This window comes from Chenopodium quinoa, unplaced genomic scaffold, assembly GCF_001683475.1.
Source record: "Chenopodium quinoa cultivar QQ74 unplaced genomic scaffold, ASM168347v1, whole genome shotgun sequence".
NCBI classification, from domain to species: Eukaryota; Viridiplantae; Streptophyta; class Magnoliopsida; order Caryophyllales; family Amaranthaceae; genus Chenopodium; species Chenopodium quinoa.
This window is the reverse complement of record NW_018742484.1, coordinates 3,243,403-3,260,830: the sequence shown is the minus strand read 5'-3', so window position 1 is coordinate 3,260,830 and position 17,428 is coordinate 3,243,403. Positions and strand designations below refer to the sequence as shown.

The following is a 17,428-nucleotide window of genomic DNA, read 5'->3' as shown; positions in this document are numbered from 1 at the left end:
TAATATTACTCCCGCAGTTTCATAATAATCGTAACAATAGGGTTGATTAGGGATGGTAATGGTCTACGACTCGACCTAGACCCGATTAGACTCGACCCACATTTTAGGGTTTGGGTCCATAAATTTTAGACCCAATAGATTTGGGTTTAAGTTCAATGGGTCGGGTCTGGTTCTTATATTATATAATCTTGATGTTGAAGTTGATGACGAAATGGAGAATTTCTAGTGCTATTGTATGAAATGGAGGATTTAATGGACTTAAGAAGACTTGCTGCATGCTACAACTTTGTTTTTAAGAATTATTTCTGTTTAATTTATTAAAAATAATTCAATTTTTGTTCTACCCGCTCAAAATAATACAACCTTTGTGTTATTATTTATAATACAACATTTACCCTCATTTCACTTAAAATAGGTAAGTTTATCGGTAATGTGTACCGTTAAAGTCAACAGGTAACAATTGACCTGCTTCCCTCCCAAAAGTTAACTAATTGCTGAGTCATTATTATCTAGAGTAAAAAAAAAATAATAAAATAAAATAAATTACCCTTTTCTTCTCTGCCATTCACGAACAACTCTACAAAGTTTAAACCCCATAATTCAACTCCTAACTCCTAAACAAATTGCAGCAACTAGCCTACAATTCTTAATCATCAAGATAAAGGAGCTACCTATTAATGATGTAAGAATTCGAAATTCTATGAGCATAATCTTATAGCTAATTTCAGGTACGAATTTGAAACCCTAGTTTCAATACACGAATTCAATTGGGGGTTTTTTATTATACGAATTTTAGGGGTTTTACAAGAATTCTCAATTATAGGGCGTGTAGAGTACATTTGGGTATGATATTATGGATTTTATGCAAATTATTTTTATTTTTTGGGTGTTGTTTTTACAAGAATTATAAATTGTAGGGTGTGTAGAGTAATTTGGGTATATAATATGATAATAGTCATAAAGAACTAAAGAGCAGAAGAAAATAAGTGGGAGTATTGTTGATTACTCCGCATTGAAATTCACGCAAAATCCAAAGACGTAGTACTACTCTGCTAAGATAATAATATTCAATCTCCCACTAATCTTAACTACAACCCTTTCTTAATATAAATTTAATGTATACCAATAATAATAATAAGGAATATAATAAATAAATAAATAAATAAATAATGAACTGGGAAATAGATAGGTTTTAGAGTAATTGATGCAATTTTTATGTTTAGTTGATCATATCATATGTTTATTTGTGTGATTGAATTTGTATGTAATGGGTTTGTTGCAATTGTTAAGTTGGATTATTTGTAAATTTCAAGAAAGAGAAATGACAACTTTTAATAGATGTATTGTGCATATTTGCCACGGGGTGGTTTTCAACGTGTTGTTGATGGAGATATGTTGTATATGAGAGGAGAGGGTAAGACTTTTGATGTTGATCCAGATGAAATATGTTACTGGTATTTAGTTGAATTAGCTAAGGAGTGTGAGTGTGGGAGTTATAAGCATATTTGTGGGATTTTTTTTATTTGATACAAGGGTTGAGTTTATTGAGAGTAGTTAATGATAAAGATGCGTTGGATATTGTAGAAGTAGCAGTGAAGTATAGGTGTGTAGATGTGTATGTGCTACATGCCTACATGTTAATAATGACCTAGACCTTGATCCAAAAGAACAACCACAACAAAAGTTATTATCCATACCACAATCCAGCCAATCTATTAAAAAATTAACACCAGAAAAGATACCACAACACCATCTTTTGCCAACCAGATTCAGTCCAAGGTCAAAAGCAAACCCTAAAAAAGATGATGCCAACTCTTCTTTTACTCACACTAGTCAGCCAACAATACAACCAACCCCTAAACACACAACATTATTGTAGGGAATTTTTCAAACTCAACCTTTTGAGCCCCACTGTCATCACGCTTTTAAGCATGGTGGCGTCCAAAGGGAAGGAAGCTAGAGATAAAACAGTCGCCAACAAGTTTTAGGAACTTGTAAACTGTTCACGGGTGTGAAGGTTACACCCCATTCACGATCACGGAGATCACTAACTTCATAGTGGTCCGGAACCATGACAGGATATTCGAGGATGATGGCGCGAATCCAACCTAAAAGAGATTGAACCAGTTCTAAATCGGCCTCTACTTAATTCTTATGATATTCACACTACAAGAAATAGGCCTATTTCTGACGGACATCTTCCGACGGACATGAATTTCCGTCGGAAATCCTATGTATTCCGATGGATTTATATTCTGTCGGAAATTTCCGACGGATTTCTTACGGAATAAAAATATGTCAGAATTTATGGGCTTTCCGACGGAATATTCCGTCGGAACATTAAATTTCCGACTGAAATAAAATCCGTCGGAATATTAACTTCCGACTGAAATAAAATCCGTCGAAAATTTCCAACGGAATATTCCGTCGGAATATAATTAAATAAAAAAAAAACAAACCCTTAAATCTCCTAAAAAACCCGGATTCCCCCCCCCCCCTTTTATTTCTCATTTCTCTCTCCTCTCCTCTTCTCTTCGCCTCTCTTTTCCTTCTCTCTCCTCTCTCCTCCTTCTTCTTTTCCGTTTCTCTTTCCTTTATCCATCACCTTTCTCCTTCTTTTCTTTCTTTTCTCTTTCCTTTCTCCTTATTCTCTTTCCTCTTCATTTTCGTTCTCTGTTTCTTCTTGGTTTTTTTCCCTCGATTTTCGACAACAAATTACTATGGGTTTTTTGATTTTCGTCAAAAAGCGAATAATTATGGTGTTTATGATCAAATTCAACCATGAAAACTCTAGATCTAGAGTTTTCATGGTCGAATTTGACCTTTAAAGCCCAAATTCGACGTTTTTTCGGTGGAATTGAAGGTATGTCTTCATTTTCAGTCTATTAATTTGGTTTGATTTTTTTTAGATCTAGTTTGCAAAAAAAAATTATTTAGATTTTTTTTCTGTTTTTGTTTCTTACTCTTTCGGATTTTTTTTTAATTGTGGATGATGGTAGTGTGTCAGTGGTTGTTTAGTTTTTTTTTCTTTTTTTTTTATTTCTCATTTTTCGGATTTATTTTTGTGTTTTAATTTTTTTTTTTACGTGGTGGAGGGTGGGTACGGTGTTAGGTGAGGTGGGGTGGTGGAGGGTGGGTACGGTGTTAAGTGGGGTGGGGTGGTGGTGGGTGGGTGGATTTGTTTCGGCGGCTGCGGCGGTGGTTTTAGGTGGGTGGTGGGGTGGTTTGGGTGGTAGATCTGGATTGAGTGGGTTTGGGTTGGGTGGTAGATCTGGATTGGGTGGGTTTGGGTTGGGTGGAGAAGCTGGTGGTGGGTTAGGGTTCAGTGCTGGTCGTGGTGGGTTAGGGGGTGGCTAATGGGGTTACGATGGTACGTTCTGGTGGGTGGGGGTGGTGGGTTAGGGGGTGGCAGTGGGGTGGGTTGGGGTGGTGAGCAGGGGTGTGGGAAGTGGTGGATCTGGGTGGGGTAAGGGTTAGGGGTGGGGCAAGTTTTTTTTTTTATTGACTTTTCCGATGTAAATTTCCTTCGGAATACACCTCTTCCTACGGAAATTTCCTACGGAAAATTGCGACAGAATTTCAATTAAAGTCAAAAAAGGCACCGACAGACGTAGATCCGTCGGAAATTCCGTCGGAAGACCATTTTCTGACGAAATTTCCGATGTTATCGACGGATTTTTTCCGTCGGAATCAAGTTGTTTTCTTGTAGTGTCATGTGCGCTTTTTGATCAACATACATACAATATAAATTAATCATAAGCATATTTAATCTACGTTGGTTGATTATTAATGCACAATCAAATCTAGTATTGGTGATCACTTGAATTAAAATCATATTAGCCTAAATTCAAATTATCTTATTAGGCGTGATTTCAAGTACAATTCCTTTAAAACTTGCAAGAATGGGTGTGATCAAGTAATAACAATCAATCATGAATAATCAAGCAATGTAATAATTGACATAACAATCATCATCCTAATCAAAATCATCAACAAAATATTATATTAGTAAGATTCTAGGCATGATACTAAACAGATTGATAACGAATCCTATCTAGCATGTCACTAACAAAGATCAAAGTTTTGGCCTAAACATGATACTAGAAATCATAAAAGCATCCTAACATGATACTAAGAATCATAAAAATATCCTAACATGATACTAGGAATTAACACAAGATCTTAAGCATGATTTCTATATCAAAAGAATAATTAAGTAATCGAATTACTTACTTTGGTGCCTCGAATCTCTTTCTATCAAAAAAATACACACGTTAGTAAACTTCAAGAAAGATTAAATCAAATAAGAATTAAAATATAGATTTGGGACCAAACCCTCAGAATTATCAACCTTTCACTACAAGAAATAGGTCGGATTCCGACATACTTAAATTCGTTGGAAATTTCAAAATTTTCGACAGAATTTGGATCTGTCAGAAAATTCCGTCGAAAAAGGTAAGTTACGACGGAAAATCCCTCGGAAATATTCCGACGGATTTTTTTCCCCTCGAAATTTACAGATTCTGATAGAATATTCCGTTGGAAGCTGTAAATTGCGAGGGAAAAAATCCGTCAGAAAAAAAAAACAAAAAAAAAAAAAACCAAACCCTAACTCTAACCCTTTTCTCTTCCGCCCTTTTCTTTTTTTTCCTCTCTTCTCTTCTCTTTCTCTCTCCTGCGCCTCTTATTTTCTCTCTTTCTCTTTCTCTCTCCTCTCTTCTCTTTCTCTCTTCTGCTGGTCGCCTATTTTCTTCTCCTTCTTCCTCAGTTTTCTTCTCCTTCTTTCCTCTCTTCTTTGTCCGCCTCTTTCTTCTCCATCTTTCCTCTATTTTCTTCTCCTTCTTTCCTCTCTTCTCTGTCTCGCTGCTCTTCTTCTCTTTCACTCTCTCGCACCGTTAACAACAATGAATTACATCAACTGTAACCGTCAACAACAACTTCGACAATGAAACGTTTTTTGATGGTTAAAACGAAGGTTTTCGGGTCAAATTCGACCATAAAAACCCTAGATCTAGGGTTTTCATGGTCGAATTTGGCCTTGTAAACCCAATTTTGAGGTTTTGTGCGGTGGAATCAAGGTATGCATCTTTTTTTTTATTATTTTAAATTGTTGGTTGTTTTTTCGGATTTTTTTTTTGCTAAATTCTTTGTTTTTCGGATTTTCTAGATATTTGTGGGTTGTTTTTTCGATGTTTTTTTTGGATATTTTCACATTTGTGGGTTCGTTTGGTGGTGAATGGGATAAGGGTAAGGGTTTGACGTGGTGGGTGGTGTGGGAAAAGTGGTTGGACGTGGTTGGGTGGGGGTTGTGGGTGCTTATGATGGGTGATAGATCTGGATTGGGTGGGTTTGGGTTAGGTGGGGAATCTGGTGGGTTAAGGGGTGGCTAATGGGGTTACGGTGGTGGGGTGGGGTGGGGTGTTTGGTTACGATGGTGGGGTGGGTTAGGGGGTGGCCGGGGTTACGGTGGTACGTTCTGATGGGTGGGGGTGGTTGGTTAGGTGGTGGCGGTGGGGTGGGTTGGGGTGGTGAGCAGTAGTACGTACTGGTGGGTTTGGGTTGTGGGTAGTGGGTTAGGGGTGGGGCTGTTTTATTTTTATTTTTTTTATTAAATTTTCCGACGGAAATTCCGTCGGAAACATAGTTGTTTCCGACGGAATATTCCGTCGGAAGGGTGTAACAATGACAGAATTCAGTCTGTGGAATGTTGCGACGGATTTCCTATTTAAGTCAATCCTGACTCCGACAACAATAATTCCGTCGGAAAATCCGTCGAAATGGACCTTGGAATATAGCAAAATTCCTACAAAATGTAATATGACGGTGCGTTCCGACGGAATTCCGTCAGAAATTGACATTTCCGACGGAATTTCAGGCTATTCCGAGGGATTATTTCCGTCGTTGATTAGCTATTTTCTAATAGTGTTTCACGTCGAGGTCGAAGACAACTTCGAGATTAGCTAGGAGTATTCAAAGCTCGTGAGAAAAGTATGGTGTTTGCTTGGGAAAAGTATCAAGAATGTGTGTTAGGACGTATTTAGGCTAAGGATTAGAAAAGAATCAAGAGAGAGAGAAAGTATTAGAGAGGGTATTAGATGATGATTTTTGGTGATTGAAAACGGGGTAAAACGACCGATATTTATAAAGAAAAAAGAGGGTCGAAGGATCCGAAAAGAATCAGAATCCGACTCGGAGTAAAACGCTTCTCATCGCGGCACGACAGATTGACAAAATTTCCGTACGTATTCTATTTTGACCTGGATTAGGATCATTGAAAAACAGATGTTTTATTCGATGTAAACATGATAAATTAGAACCTTCTAGAGGATTCTAGAAGCTCACAATAAATCCTAATAGATTTAGGATCGAAAATAACCTTCTAGATGATTCTAGAAGCTTGTAATAAATCATAATTGGTTTAGGAATGAGGTTAAGGTTAATGGACCCTCCACATAATCATTGGCTCGTAGGTAAGGCTTTGGTTGGGCTCGATTTAGTATTTTGGCCATAACTTCTTCGTTATAAGTCGGATTTGGGCTTATAATATATCGTTGGAAAGCTCTTTTCAATCCTCATCCAACTACATAATAATTAGACCAGAATCATGGACCAAAATAGAATGGTTTGGACGTTTTATAAAGAGGACACAAAATAAATGATTTTGGTTTAAAACATTTAAGGAAAGGTTAGAAATGGTCAAGGCTTAAGGGAATTTCACGAGACTCTTCAAATTTTCAACTAACTCGATAATCAAAGACGTGAAAGATATTCATCACCGGGTTTGATTTTTGGGGAGACACAATCAGGTGTCTACAGAAGCCCCCATTTTGATTGAGTTTGAGAATCGTAAGTTTCGAAAACAAAAGTCAAAGTAGATTGATAGGGACGGAGAATGATTCAGAATGTTCTGGGATCCTAAATCATTCTTTTTAACGCCGATACCTGCAAAAAGCATTAATTCTACAAATAAAGGAGGTAAGAAACGTGTATCTTGCACCATCGGGTACACGTCTTAGCGCGACATCAATTTGCTGAATCAAATTTTCTTTGCGTGGCAAATTCCACATCTTAGGGAGCGCCATCGAAGATCGCAATGCTTTGCCATCTTCAAATTCAAGTGACAACCTCCACATTTTAGGGAATGTCATCGAAGATCGTTGTGCTTAACCATCTTCAAATCAAAGTGACAACCTCCACATCTTAGGGAATGTTGTCGAAGATTGCAGTGCTTAGCCATCTTCAAGTCAAAGAAAGACAACCTCCACATCTTAGGGAATGTTTTCGAAGATCTCAATGCTTAGCCATCTTCAAGTCAAAGAAAGACAACCTCCACATCTTAGGGAATGTTGTGAAGATCGCAATGCTTAGCCATCTTTCACTACTAGAAATAGGCTTATTTCCAAGGGAAATGTTCCGACGGAATATAATTCCCAGGAAAATTCAAAAATTCAGGCGGAAATTGTAGTTGTAGGAAAAATCCGTCGGAATAGTTGCATACCGACGGAAAATTCCCTCGGTAACGTTCCGACAGATTTTATTTCCCTCGGAATATTCTGGTTCCGACATAATATTCCCTCGGAAACGCTTCCGACGGAAATTATTCCCTCGGAAAATTCAGGTTCCGACGGAAAATTCTGTTGGAAACTGAGTTTTTCGAGGGAATAATTTCCGTCAGAAGCTTAGAACATTAAAAAAAACACGCGTTTTACAGAACAGAACAGAAACACAAAAATGCAGACAGAGAAACGGAGAGCGAGACAGAGGAAGAGGAAGAGGAAGAGAGAGAAAGGGAGAAGGAGAAAGAGGAAGAGAGAGAGGGCCACGCAGACGCCGAACCGCCCCTTCGCTGTTGCACCGCCGCCGGTAAGTTGTGGTTTTATTTTTTTTTATTTTTTTTCCGGAAAACCCTAACCTCCATGTCACCTAGGGCTTACCGGAAAACCCTAACAACCACCAACCCCAAAGCCTCACTCTCCGGCCGGTCCACAACCACACCGCCCACCAGCCGCTGCCAGCAGGTAATGTCCAGTTTTCCTTTTTTTTCTTTCTTTTTTTTTGTTTATTTTTTAATTAAAGTTCACATCTATGATTATTCATTTTTTTATACAAAATGCAAGCATAAACTTAAAAGCTAAAATTATAAATATAGTTTAAACTTTTTTTTTTGTTTATTTTTTGTTTGTAATTTGAATATTTTTATGATTTGTAGATTGAATTGGTTCTTTGGCAATAACATCTACAGATCTACAGGTTAGAGAGTATTTTAAAGCTAAATTTATAAATTTAGTTTATACTTGGCAGTTAGATCCTAATGATGTGTAGATATATGTTAGTTTATTATTGTTTTTAGTTATTGTATTTACAATTTGTTGTATTTATATTTTAATTTGTTGAAATATTTGAAATGAATGTGTTTGTGTTATGATATGTTAGATTAGTTTAGTTTATTTAAGTTTAGTTTTTAATTATTGTATTATAACATGTTAGTTTAGTTTTGTTTAGTTTAGGGTAATTTAATATGTTAGTTTAGTCTATTTTAGTTTAATTTAGTTTAGTTTTTTTTAATTTAGTTTAGTTTAGTTAAACTTGGTTTAGTTTTATTTAATAAAGTGTATGCTAGTGTATTTAGTTTAATATTTTTGTTTGATATAACGTTTAATATAATATTTAATAAGCGTTCTTATTTATTTGCTTAGTTTAGTTTAATTATGATATATCTCTGTTTAGTAAAATGCATGTGTCCTTCACTTTATATATATATATATATATATAATAAATGAATCATTTGCATAATCATATGCCTATATACCCGTTCAAGGCATACACATTAGGAGTATGTCTTGAATAGTCCCCGGTTGGGACTGTCCTTGTACGCTTATTCTCACTTAGGTGGTGAATGTAAGCCTTGTATTTTATTATAGGGAAAATCCTGCCTTTTCATGCATTTCTCTACCGTGTTCTCTGGGTACATATGTAGGTGTGTTTAATCGCCTACATCGTGTACTTGGAGAACTGTAGGGAAATGCTTGCGGATTTTCCATAGAATTGAAAACCTAGGTTACATTCGCTAGTGAGAATAAACGTACAAGGATGGGTTAGGTTGGAGTAATAAGGACTCTTTGGAAGCATTTCAAATCTCATTTGCATTTCCATAATGCTTTGGTGGATAATGACTGCGAAATACGGTTTATGACTAATGTGATTGTACATATACGTGAGCTGTGTAGAAGCTGTAATCATGAAACGAAGACAACGTAGGTGGATGTATGAAAGGATGGTTGGGCAAAGTATTAATCCAGAGTTCGTGAAAGGGGTTGATGAATTCATTCAGTACGTCACAGATCAACCCGAATGAAGTTAGGTGTCCATGTGTAAAATGTAAGAACAAACGCTTTTGGGATGCGGATACGGTTAAAATTCATCTGTATCGCAAGGGTTTCACACCTAACTACTATGAGTGGATGTGTCACGGGAAAGGGTATCCGGGAGTTCCCGAACGGCGGTCCAATGAATATCGTGACATGGTTTTGGATGCTTTTGGTCATAGTCAAGATCAGGGGCACTCCGAGGAGGCTAGTGTTTCATCAGAGGAAGAGCCTAATGCAACTGCTAAGCATTTTCTGGATTTGTTGAAGGCTTCTGAAAGGCCATTATACGAAGGGAGTTCTTTTTCTGTGTTAGAGATGGCCGCTAGAATCACTAGTCTAAAATGTGAGTATAATTTGCCTCACAGATGTGTCGATGGGTTTGCTTCTTTGTTAAGTGAGGCGATTCCGAACAACAGCCATATGGCTGACACTTTCTACGAGGTGAAGAAGATTGTGAAGGGGTTGGAATTGTCCCATCAAAAGATTTATGCATGCCCGAAAGGGTGTATGTTGTTTTGGAAGGATGATGCTCAGTTGTCTGCATGCAGGGTGTATGGCAGCGACCGATACAAGCAGACTTCCAAAGGTAGCCTAGTGCCTTTGAATGTTTTGTTTTATTTCCCGATCACACCCAGGTTGCAAAGACTGTTTGCAACGAAGAACATTTCGGAGGAAATGACATGGCATTCGAAAAATCCCCGAGTTCAAGGCACAATGGCACACCCTAGTGACAATGTAGCTTGGAAACACCTCGATTGTCGGTTTCCAGAATTTACTCTCGAGCCTCGTAATGTGAGACTTGGCTTGTGTACAGATGGTTTTGCTCCTCATGGTAAGTTTGGGGGACAATATTCTTGTTGGCCTGTCATTTTGACCCCTTATAACTTGCCTCCCTCAATGTGCATGAAAAGACAATTCATGTTCCTTTCGTTACTCGTTCCCGGTCCTAAAAACCCTAAGGGCAACTTGGATCTTTACATGCAACCGTTGATAAAGGAGTTGAAACTGTTGTGGGAAGTTGGCGCGGCAACTTATGATATTTCGAAGAAACAAAATTTCAATCTTCGAGCAAGCATCCTATGGATCGTTAGTGACTTCCCGGCTTATGGCATGTTGTCTGGTTGGGCCACAACTGGTAAGAAAGCTTGTCTACATTGCATGGAGAAGAGCAAAGCATTTTGGCTCGAACATGGTGGTAAAGTTACTTGGTTTGATTGCCACCGACAATTCCTTCCGACAGATCACCCTTTTCGGAACAGTAAAACTGCATTCTGTAAAAACAAAGTACAGAAAGGTGCCCCTCCACACATCATGTCAGGAGAAGAGCTGTGGAAATGTGTGCAGGACCTCCCGAAGGCTACAGATGGACCCGATTCAATTAAGAGGCTGAAAAATGAAAAGAAGGGGTGGTTCAAGAAAAGCACCTTGTGGGAGCTCCCACATTGGAAGCATCTCCTCATTCGTCACAAATTAGATGTCATGCACATTGAGAAGAACTTCTTCGATCAGTTAATTCACACTGTAATGGATGTGAAAAAGCATACGTGTGACACGCCATCTGCTCGGAATGACATGATTATTTCATCTTCAAGAGGATGATAGAGGAAAAGAGGTCATGCCAAAGGCTCCATTCTCTCTTGACAAGGCTCAGAGAAAAGTTTTGTGTGAGTGGGTTAAGTAGTTGCGGTTCCCTTATGGTTACGCCTCCAATTTGAGCAGATGCGTAGATTTGCAAGCGTGTAAGCTCCATGGAATGAAAAGCCATGACTGTCACGTGTACATGGAGAGGATGTTGCCCACAGTTTTGAGGGAATTGCTTCTAGCCATATTTAGAATGCAATTACAGAGATCAGCCAATTCTTCCGCGACTTGTGTTGCTATACAACATCAGTTAGTGACATGGAGCGATTGGAGAAAAACATACTCGAGATCCTCTGCAAGCTTTAGAAGATCTTCCCTCCTGCATTCTTTAACTCCATGGAGAATTTGCCAATACATTTGTCGTACGAGGGGAAGTTATGTGGTTCTGTACAATACAAATGGATGTATCCCTTCGAAAGGTAAATCAAATACCCTTGTTTCACATCCTTTGTTTTACATCCTAATCACTTGTTCATACAGTTACATAACAACTGTAATTGCAGGTTCCTCAATCATTTGAAACGAAAAATTGGGAACAAGGCTCGAGTTGAAGGGTCCATATGCAATGCTTATCTCACTGAAGAGATAGCAAACTTCTGCTCCAATTACTTTCAGTCGACAATTGACACTAAAACTCGAGATCTTGGTCGAAATGTGAATGCCGACGTTTAGTCCACATTGGACGTCGCTGATATACCAGAGTTGTTCAAAGAGGACAGTGGTCGTGTGTCAAATGAGGGTAGAACTCGGTTCTTAGATGACAAAGAACTCGAGTGTGCACATTTGTTCGTGTTATGAAACACCGGCATTCTTGGCGAATACGAAAGGTATATTAGGCCTAGGTATTCAGCGTATTCGTATTTATGATCATTTACAATGATGACTTTGTAGATTTACATTGTGTGTTTGGCCTCGTAGGAAGTTTGAGGACTACATTCTTAGTACTCGACCTTTCTTGCGTAGAGAAGAAGTCATGGAGAAATTCGAAGCTGAATTTTCTAATTGGTTTCATATCACAAGGTGATATACGCGGTGTAACCGTGAAATAATTCTGTATTTTACATCTTGCATTTCAATTCATTGAATTCAGGAACCGTGATATTGATATTCAACCACTTTATAGGTGGTCGAAGAGAAGCCAAATTCGGATGTCCTGCGAGCGTTGTGCATGCGTCCCTTCAGGCGAGTTCGTACTTGGGGCGAGATTTTTATAGGTGGATTTAATTTCCATACACATGCCCATGGCAAGCATAAATTCACCATGAATTATGGTGTGTGTATCAAGTGAGGATGGCGGAGATTACTTCGGCATTTTAGACAACATAATTGAACTTGTCTACACGGGACCCAAGAGACAGTACAAGACAATTTTGTTTAAGTGCAATTGGATGGATTGTGGTAGGGGAATGAACATACACGAACAATATAGGCTAATCGAAGTAAATCATACTAAGAAATACCCCAAATATGATCCATTTGTCTTATCTTACCAAGTGGCTCAAGTGTACTACGCATCATACCCTAGCCTGAAACAGGACCATGTTCAATGGTGGTTTGTGTTTAAAACACAAGCACGGTCAGTGGTTGATGCTCCGGTGGACTTAGAGTTTCTACAATCACCATCCCCAACAGTACATGCAACACTTTGCCCACTGAATGACATTCCGGACTACGGCAGGGATGATGAAGATGAAGACGATGACGATGGCTTTGTGATCTCAAGCGATGAAGACGATGAATCTAGTATCGGCTCTAGTGATAGTGACGATGATGATGACATCGATGTAGTATTAGATGATAGTAGTGAAAGTAGTGATGAGAGTACTGAGTAGGAGAATATGTTAATCTCGTTTAAAAGTATGCTTCTTATTGTAAAATCAAAATATTAATTAGGCTTATGTAAAACTTTTTAGTGTTTGTATAAAAGCCATATTACGTTGCACTGCACTTGTTATTTATAATATCTTGTCATTTTACTAACATCTGATTCAGGTAGTCATGGCGGGTGGAAAAAGTGGGCAATCGTCGAAGAAAGTAAAGGGGAAAGAGAAAATGACCGCCCGCGCCCTTTTCAACGACGGCCAGGATGAGGAGATGTTCGAAGGCAGCCGATTTGGGTGAGGATTAGACGCCCACATCCACTCCTCCAGAAGATGGGCCACGGGATGAGTCACAGGACGAGTCACAAGATGAGTCACAGCTCCCGTGTTTGGACCATACTATGTTGTGGTACGTACATATCATGATATGGATGATAAGATACAAGGCTTATATTACTATTTTCGAACTTGTTTAACATTGTTGTTTCCCGTTTGTTATAGGTTTGATGATCCTAAGGTTCGGAGTGCGGTATCCGGTACGATTACTGGATACTACCGAGGCCCTTGGAGGAACTTTGGAGAAGTTCCTGCAGCTACGAAGGAACACTGGTGGAAATTGTTCAGCGTATGATATTTTTGGGTCTTGGTTAATACATGTTTTAGATATTGTATTGATTTAGTTTTGTGTATAACTTCTGTATTTTATCATTTGCAGGCACAATTCAGATGGGCACCCCAGATGAACGAGCTAGTGAAGCTCACATTTCGGAGGAGGGTAGCAACACGCCTGACATGTTCCACACCATCACGCAAAAGATGAATGGCGCCAAGCCAAGTTGGCTGAGTGAGGAGATCCACAAGGAGATGATGAACATTGTTGCATCGGATCCAACTTACAAGGAGAGGTCGGCGCAAAACAAGAACAGAAGGGGCGGTTCTATGGAAAATCCCGTCTGAGGGACCCACTTTCAGGGTTCATTGTCAGCGACCCAACATGCAAAAAGGATGGTAAGTTTATTTAAAAAGATCTTATATTAGAAGGCATTTTTGTGTATTTCAATGTAACAAGGGTGTGACTTGTTTAACGTTTATTCCTATTTTTTTGTATCAAAGGCGGCGAAGAACAAGGGCCAGCTGCCAACAGCTCCTGAGCTGTTTCTGAAGACACACTTCAAGGAGTTGCCTGGGAAAGCCACAGTGGCAGTAAACCCCACAGCTTAGGAAATTGCGGTAACAAATTCCCTAAACTTAGTTCATTGGTTCATTTTTCATGAATATGGTACTGAAACCTTAGGGACTTGTTTTTTTTTTTGTGATTTCAAGGCATGTACTCCTTAGAATAACCATAATTGACATGTTTAGAGAAAAAAATAGTTCATTTGGTCGAAAATGAAGAAAATGGGCAAAGAATAGGTCATATAGGCCATAGTTGGTTCATTTTCGCTCCAAATGCGTCCCAAAACTTAATGTGTTGTTTTTTTTTGGCAATTCAAGGCATGTACTCCTTAGAATAACCATAATTGACATGTTTAGAGAAATAAATAGTTCATTTGGTCGAAAATGAAGAAAATGGGAAAAGAATAGGTCATATAGGCCAAAGTTGGTTCATTTTCGCTCCAAATGCGTCTCAAACCTTAGGGACTTGTTTTTTTTGGCATTTCAAGGCATGTACTCCTTAGAATAACCATAATTGACATTTTTAGAGAAATAAATAGTTTATTTGGTCGAAAATGAAGAAAATGGGCAAAGAATAGGTCATATAGGCCATAGTTGGTTCATTTTCGCTCCAAATGCGTCCCAAAACTTAATGCGTTGTTTTTTTTTTGGAATTTAAAGGAATTTACTCCTTATAATAACCATAATTGAAATTTTTAGAGAAATAAATAGTTCATTTGGTCGAAAATGAAGAAAATGGGCAAAGAATAGGTCATATAGGCCATAGTTGGTTCATTTTCGCTCCAAATGCGTCCCAAAACTTAATGTGTTGTTTTTTTTGACATTTCAAGGCATGTAATCCTTATAATAACCATAATTGACATTTTTAGAGAAAGAAATAGTTCATTTGGTCGAAAATGAAGAAAATGGGAAAAGAATAGGTCATATAGACCATAGTTGGTTCATTTTCGCTCCAAATGCGTCTCAAAACTTAGGGACTTGTTTTTTTTGGCATTTCAAGGCATTTACTCCTTAAAATAACAATAATTGACATGTTTAGAGAAAGAAATAGTTCATTTGGTTGAAAATGAAGAAAATGGGCAAAGAATAGGTCATATAGGCCATAGTTGGTTCATTTTCGCTCCAAATGCGTCCCAAAACTTAATGTGTTGTTTTTTTTGTGATTTCAAGGCATTAAATCCTTATAATAATCATAATTGACATGTTTAGGGAAAGAAATAGTTCATTTGGTCAAAAATGAAGAAAATGGGCAAAGAATAGGTCAATAGGCCTTAGTTGGTTCATTTTCGCTCCAAATGCGTCCCAAAACTTAATGTGTTGTTTTTTTTGGCATTTCAAGGCATTTAATCCTTAGAATAACCATAATTGACATATTTAGAGAAAGAAATAGTTCATTTGGTCGAAAATGAAGAAAATGGGAAAAGAATAGGTCATATAGGCCATAGTTGGTTCTTTTTCGCTCCAAATGCGTCCCGAACCTTAGGGACTTGTTTGTTTTTTTTTTTTTCATTTCAAGGCATTTACTCCTTAGAATAACCATAATTTACATGTTTAGAGAAAGAAATAGTTCATTTGGTCGAAAATGAAGAAAATGGGCACAGAATAGGTCATATAGGCCATAGTTGGTTCATTTTCGCTCCAAATGCGTCCCAAAACTTAAAGTGTTGTTTTTTTGTCATTTCAATCCCTAGACACCTAAAACTATGTACGTTTGACATGTTTGGATGAGAAATGAGAACATTAACTAAGAAATAAAGAAAATGGGCAACATAGAAGTCACTTAGGCCATACTCGGTGCGTTTTTCATGAATATTGTATGTAAAACTTTGTTACTTTGTTTTTTTTTGTCAATTCAAGGACTTTAGACCTAAAACTATGTTTAATTGATATTGAATGAGAAAAAAAGAGCTCATTTCCTAAGAAAAGAAGTAATTGGGCTAAGTAGAAGTCACCTATGTCATGTTACTTGGTTTATTTTTTCATGAATATGGTACCCAAAACTTATTTATATAACTAACTAACTCGTTTGTTCCTTTTCATATGTTTATCTTGTAGGAGGCCTACCGAAAGAGGGTTGAGGAGGCTAGCACTCAAAGGACTCAGAAGAGTCCGAATGAGCTGTACTAGGAGACAGTGGGTGGTCAGAACAAAAAAGGACGTGTGAAGGGACTTGGCGGAAGTGCTGACCTTTACTATGGCAGTCAGATGGGTCGACTTTCCACATCTTCCATGTAGTACACGCCCTCCCTTGTTTCTCAGATGCAAGATCAGGTGGAAATAAAGGTGTAGGCTCTTCGGGAAGAAATAGAACTCGAGATGCAAGCCCGAGTTCAAGTCTCAGTAAGAGCCCAAATGGAAGAAATGGAGAAGAGGTTGGAAGAGAGGATGATGAGTCGTTACCACAACGACCCTTGTTCCACCGTGCGACCTCCATTTCGAGATCCCAGGGACGACGACCCGGGTAGTGGTGGAGCATGCACTCCCGCAGTTGCTTAGCTGTAATTAACGTAGTGTTTATTAGTACTAATTTTAGATTACATTACTTGGCTTTACAGATTAGAATTAGTATATATATATATATATATATATATATATATATATATATATATATATATATATATATATATATTTGCACAAAAACCATTAATTTTGTTTTGTCGTTAATATAAGAAGCAAGAAGTGCATGTATCAAAGGGTAGCAATGTGCCGTAGGAAAAGTCAAACTCGAAAAAGTTCCGTCGTTATTTCCGTCGCAAAGTTCCTACGGATTTAAAATCTGTCGCAATGGGTATAAGTTTCCGACGGACTTTTCCGTCGGTAGGTTGCGACGGAAATATATCCATAGGAAGTTTGCGACGGAAAATTCCGTAGGAACGTTGCCTGCTTCCTACGGAAATATCCGTTGGAACGAGCTTAGCTTCCAACGGAATATTCTGTCGGACTTATAAACAGTTCCGATGGAATATTCCGTCGGAATCTGAGAAACGTTCTGATGGAATACAGTCCGTCGGAAGCTTGCGACGAACTTCCCATTCAGGTCAAACATAGGCTCCGGAAAATAAAAATCTGTTGGAAAATCCGTCGGCATGGTCATTTCCGACGGAAAAATCCTCGGTATTGGCCAAAATTCCTACAAAGTGAATTCCGACAACGGTTTCCGACGGAATTCCGTCGGAAACTGCCTTTTTCGACGGATTTTTTCCGTCGTAAATGAGGTATTTTCTAGTAGTGTTTAAATCTTCTCGCCTTCACTCCTAGAAGTGGTATCACCTCCATCTTTGGAAAATCTACCGTAAAAAAACCTCATCTCTCAAGGTCGTACCGAGCTTCAAATTGATTTTCGTAGAAATCTTCCATCTTAGGAATTCTTTGTGATTATGCTCAATCACTACTCAATCAATGTACTCCACCAATGGTTAGGCG

At 38.2% G+C, this 17,428-nt stretch overlaps 1 long non-coding RNA gene across 1 annotated transcript; it reads left to right on the top strand.

Annotated features, from left to right (window-relative positions):
- Nucleotides 1–6,925: 6,925 nt before the first annotated feature.
- Nucleotides 6,926–16,573, top strand: LOC110719404. Its single transcript, XR_002511087.1, has 7 exons — nt 6,926–8,018; nt 8,210–8,250; nt 13,002–13,238; nt 13,331–13,454; nt 13,545–13,837; nt 13,943–14,059; nt 16,061–16,573. It is a non-coding gene; the product is annotated as an uncharacterized LOC110719404 (long non-coding RNA).
- The last annotated feature ends 855 nt before the right edge of the window (nt 16,574–17,428 follow it).